Genomic DNA, 6,000 nt, shown 5'->3' on the forward strand with positions numbered 1-6,000 from the left:
TGAAACGCAGGGATGCATGCTTAGGAGCCTGACCATTTCTGGCGCATTATATGGCAGCAGTTTTGCAAAAATGTTATCCATTTGAAAGAGCACTAGACAACAGCACTATTTCCTGCCATGTAGTGCTCCAGATGCCTACCTAGGTATCTCTCCAACACAGAATATCATGGGAACAAAGCAGATTTTATAAAAGATGTAAATTGAAAACTTTTTTTTAAATGTTATGCTCTGTCTGAATTACTAAAGAACATTTTTGGTTTAATATCCCTTTAAAGGGACAGTCTAGCATAAATTAAACTTTCATTATTCAGATAGGACTTTTAATTGTAATCAACTTTCCAATTTACTTTTATCATCAAATTTGTTTTTTTCTCTTGGTATTCTTAGTTTAAACTAAACATAGGTAGGCTCATATGCTAATTTCTAAGCCTTTGAGGGCTGCCTCTTATCACATGCTTTTTAAATCTCTTTTCAACACAAAGAGACAGAAAGTACACGTGGGCCATATAGATAACACTGTGTTCAGGCACAGAAAGTTATTTAAGATCTAGCACAATACAATGCTAAATTTAAGACAATAGATAATAAACAGTCACAGTCATGTGATCAGGGGGCTGGAAGAAGGTTCCTAGATACAAGGTAATCACAGAGGTAAAAAGTATATTAATATAACTGTGTTGGTTATGCAAAACTGGGGAATGGGTAATAAAGGGATTATCTATCTTTTAAAACAATAACAATTCTATGGTAGACTGTCCCTTTAAATGTTTTTGTAAATGAAACCAGTACATTATACATGTTAGTTTTGGGGTTGGTTGAACAACAGAATGCAGGGAAGAGAGTGGGCTGCACTGCCTTAATAAAATGCCCGGCCCTGCTGTGAATATACATTTCCTGCCTTCAGCTGGCTGAGGCTCTGAGAAGAACAAGAAGTGGCAGGTTTAGGATTACCATACATCCCTTTTAGATGAAAAAGCTGCTGAAAAATGCATAATGCAGGGCAGCATTCATTACAATGGGCAACATTTGAGACTTGCGCCCCTGGCAGTTATGTCCATGTAATGTAACTGTAATCACAATAGCTGGAGACATGTAATATGTGTAACATGTTCATAAGGGACATGTATAAGTATTTTAAAACAACAGTTTGAACATTTTACTTTGATGTCTGATCGCACACAGCTGTTTTCTGCCAGGTGTTTTTGATGTTCTATAGACTTGACAGATGCTCTATAGATGTCGATAGATTAAACCCATTTAAAGGGGCAATACTTAAAGGGACATAAAACAAGTTGGGATAGAGACAAAATATTATAATAATATGTACTTTAATAACTTTACCTGCAAATGTATACTGCAGTGCCTCACCATTAACCCTTTCATTTAAGTTTCCGAATTGTAAAGCTCTAACTCCCCCACACATTTCCTTCTATGGCTGTATCTATATCTATTGTTGTTTTGGTAGAATGCAAAAGTTCACAGGGATTATCTGCTGGAGCTTGCCTAGAAGATGTGAGCTCAGTTGAAATACAATGCCTGTGTCTAAACACTGATAACAGGGGGGGGAGGGCGGAGTTTCTAGTAGGACATTTCAGTAATTGCTACTTACACTACAGGAATAAAACTGATGCAATGAAGATAAAAGGACATGAAATTCAAAATTAAATTTTCACAATTCAAAAGAGAAGATACAATTTTATAAAACTTTTTAATTTACTTCTGTTATCAAATATACGGTAATTCTTTCTTTCTCATGATTTCCATTGTTGAAACCAGTGGTGTCTCTAGAAATTAAATGGGGGGGGGGGCACTTCCAGAAGGCTCACCAGTAATTTGCGGGTGGGTGTGCTGTGGGTAGTGATGGGGTAGGAAAGCAAGGGAGCACATGGAGGGGCCAGACATTATGTTTGGGAGCTAGTGCCCCTCATTTGTGTTGGAATTGGTTGAAACTTAAATTCTTTCCATGAGAGCATACTGGGGTAGGCTCAGTAATATGCATGTCTCTTATACACTATATATAACATTGCTACAAACATTGTTGCAAATACTGCTACAAAACACATTGCTGTATGTTTAAGACAATGGGGCCTATTTATTATTGTGCGAGTGGACATGATCCGATATTGCGGATCATGTCCGCTGCACATCGATAAATGCTGACAGCATACACTGTCGGCATTTATCATTGCACAAGCAGTTCTTGTGGACTGCTGGTGCAATGCCGCCCCCTGCAGATTCGCTGTCAATCGGCCGCTAGCAGGGGATGTCAACCAACCCGATCGTATTCGATCGGGTTGGTTTCTATCCGCCACCTCAGAGCAGGCGGATAGGTTATAGAGCAGCGGTCTTGGCTATGTAACAAAGTTCTATTTTTACCCACAAATGTTTTTATTCATAGAGTTCCCTGATCTATCCTTAGACCACTCCCATGAGGACTGCATTGCACAATCCATTTATCCAGTTTAGAGACCTGGTTAAGATGAGGAGAACAAGGTTATTTTTAAATCATGTTTGATGTTCTGAGGTGCAGCAGGGTGTTAGATGTTACAAGGGTGGATTTTAGGGTTAGCTTAACGGGACAGTAAAGTCAAAATTAAACTTTCATGATTCAGATAGAGCATGCAATTTTAAACAACTTTCCAATTCACTTTTATCATTAAATTTCCTTTGTTCCCTTGGCGGTATTTTTGAAAAGCTAAACCTAGGCAGGCTCAAACTGATTTCTATACAGTTGAAAACTGCCTCTTAGCTTAGAGCATTTTGAAAGTTTTCACAGTTAGACAGTACTAGTTCATTTGTGTCATATAGATAAACATTGTGCTCACTTCCATGGAGTTATTTAGGAGTCTGTGCTGATTGGCTAAACTGCATGTCTGTCAAACGCACTGAGATAAGGGGGCAGTCTACAGAGGCTTAGATACAAGGTAATCACAGAGGTAAAAAGTATATTAATATAACTGTGTTGGTTGTGCAAAACTGGGGAATGGGTAATTAAGGGATTATCTATCTTTTTAAACAATAAAAATTCTGGTGTAGACTGTCCCTTTAAAATGCTCTTGAGTTAGAAAGCAATTGTTTTTCTCCCTGTACCCTAAGCTCTTTTAAAGTGGTTCTCATATTTTAACCACTTACAAGTACCACTTAGTGAGGCTCCAAATCTTCACACTGGCACCTCCCATCGTGGAACTAAAATATTCTCTTGTGACAAAAAGGGTGAGCATTTATAGATCAGTGACATTGTTGTCTTTTTGACAAACCATATAGTGCACTTTAGTGTATACAGAGTATGAGCTATACATTATTGCAGTTTCTCTATAATCTATATAGTTCATGTGGGCTTTTTTATATATTTGTTATGTAACTTTTAGCTTCCACTCTGTTGGTGTGAGCTAAACTGAATTACAAGGTACAAAAAGACAAAAGGAAAGCAACATCTTCTGTCACAGGGTACAAGAATATGTGCGCTCCAAGATGGTGGCACCCAGTATGAAGATGTAACACTTCACTAACTTGCAACTGTAATGGGTCAAAATAAGTATATAAATCTGAATAGAGCTACAGTCACATGAGAAATAAACAACAGGGTGATAAAGGTGTATCCAAGCAGTTTTATGTTCCTTTAATTAAAGTAAAAAATAACTTTCAGAATTCAGATAGATACAATGTAAATTAAAATCCTTCAAAACTCAACAGCAAACCTTGAAAAATGTAGGAAGCCTGCATGTGTCATACCCACTATATTAGCAGCTGTGTTTGTAACAATGTTATACATAGAAGCATACACACTCCAGTGCCTAGGTCTCATGAAAAGGAGCTTTGTATCAACAAGAAAAAGTACATTTGTTATTGGAAGTATTTTATTTATTTGTACATTCTAACTGAAATATATGGGTTCACTTTGATTTTGATGTCTCTTTAAAAGCAGTTCATACACAAATAAAAACTAAATGGCTTATTCTGTCTGAGGGAATACTTAAAGGGACATTAAACTGCTGGGTACAACTGTGACAGAAGCAGTGCACTTTCACAGATCTGCTTTTTGACAGCTGTTACTTTCACTTTAGTTTCGCTCACAGAAGGACAGAAGTGGTACATTTCTGCAGGGGTTTTTTTTCCCACAGTTTAAAAAGTTAAATAACGAATATAAACTCCAAGATGGCTGCGCTTAGTATGAAGATGTGGAACTTCACTAACTAATACTTGTAAGGGGTTAAAATGATAGAATAACTTTGAAGAGAGCTGCAGGCGCAGAAGGAAAACAATAGCATTGTGAGTAGTAACTATTCTACTGTAGTTGTACTCAGCAATTTAATGCCATTGCCCCTTTAAAACAATCTAGCATTACATTTCTTGGCATTCAATAATTCATTCAATTTCTAGACCACATTTAATAAAGTTAATATATTATTAGAATGGCACAGTAACAGTTACAACACTGGAAACTGGTCCAGCCTAGAACAGCATAACACCTCTAAAATTACAACAAAAATGTTTAAGGGTTTAATTATTAAAAACTTTCTTTTTACACAAATTGTGTTTTTTTTAGCTTAATTTCTCCAAGCCCATTTCTACTAAGTCAGACATCAACCCTTTAAGTTTACACTAAATCCAACTATTCTGGTTAAATTACTTTTTTAAGACATTTACAATAGTTTTCTCAAAAAAAATAAAACTACAGCCGTGTATTTTTTAAAGAAGTACTTTTTAATACAAAACAAAGTATTAAAAGGGAATGCACAAGTAATACATATAAGGGTCATACACAAAGGACTGAAATACCGTGACACATAATGTCCTTATTATTGTGATGATGATAAACAGAGATGGTTTTAATGACTAAAATATACACACAAAACTTACTTAGTATCCTAGCGCTGTCTTTGGGCCAGCAATCATGTGCTAACACATTTCTTCTTGCAATACAGTTTAGAAAAGCTCTGTACTCCTATAAATATCAAATGTCTGTCCACTAAAAAGAAGTACATGAAATTGGGTAAGGTAAACAAATACCTTATAGTGAAGGGCAGTAAAACAGAAAGTATGGTAACTGTATCTGATTGTAATACTATATAGTCAGTAAAAAACAGATGTATTTGTTTTCAAAGCAATTTCCCCACTTCCAGCAATGAAGCAAACACTCCCTATATTTAGCTCCTGCAGAGCAAGAGGCTGAGCTGCTGATAAGAAGACTCACAGATATTGGCTTCTCCCCTCCTGGTTGCCATGGATACAGAACGCAAACATCACAGTCAAAATCCCTTGTTTCCCTCCTATGTGTTCTATCACCCCAATCCCCATATTGTATCAGTTATAGTCACTCATCGCCCCACATATCAGGCTCAGGACAACAGCACAGACAGCCCAATGAATACTTACTCAGAGCTCCTGCCAGCTTGCCTGTCTGCCTGCATTGAGTAATTGCACATACTGAAAAGGTAAATAAAGGAGAGATGCCCCTCCTTGACAGGTGCACTATGGGAGGTGTAGTCCTGCAGCTTAAAGGTACAGTATACACCAATTGTAATTTAAAGGGACATGAAAGCCAATTTTTTTTTCTTTCGTGATTTAGAAAGAGTATGTCATTTTAAACAACTTTCTAATTTACTTCTATTATCTAATTTGATTCATTCTCTTGGTATCACTTGCTGAAAAGCATATCTAGATATGCTCAGTAGCTGCTGATTGGTTGCTGCACCTAGAGGCTTTGTGTGATTGGCTCACACATGTGCCTTGCTATTTCTTCAATAAAGGATATCTAAAGAATTGAGCAAATTAGATAATAGAAGTAAATTGGAAAGTTGTTTAAAATTGCATGCCCTATCTGAATCATGAAAGTTTCATTTTGACTAGACTGTCCCTTTAACTGCATATAATAGACACTATTATAAAGAATAATATGCCCAGATAATGATATAAAAGTCCATTATAAAACCTTTTAAAAACTTACTTAAAAGGACATGAATCCCAATTTTTTTCTTTTATGATTCAGAAAGAGCATGC

General features: G+C 36.5%; 1 protein-coding gene across 4 annotated transcripts in view; it reads right to left on the reverse strand.

Annotated features, from left to right (window-relative positions):
* Positions 1-5,465, reverse strand: part of NEK5 (NIMA related kinase 5) — a 121,544-nt gene extending 116,079 nt beyond the window's left edge. For 3 of the 4 annotated variants that reach the window (XM_053708385.1, XM_053708386.1, XM_053708382.1), the window contains exon 1: positions 4,861-4,969. The gene's annotated coding sequence lies outside the window, so the exon portion shown is untranslated. Of the gene's footprint in view, positions 1-4,860; positions 4,970-5,376 lie in introns of those variants that run through there. The other variant, XM_053708383.1, reaches the window with a different exon arrangement.
* Between the last annotated feature and the right edge of the window lie 535 nt (positions 5,466-6,000).

Source organism: Bombina bombina, chromosome 3 (genome assembly GCF_027579735.1).
Source record: "Bombina bombina isolate aBomBom1 chromosome 3, aBomBom1.pri, whole genome shotgun sequence".
Lineage (NCBI taxonomy): Eukaryota > Metazoa > Chordata > Amphibia > Anura > Bombinatoridae > Bombina > Bombina bombina.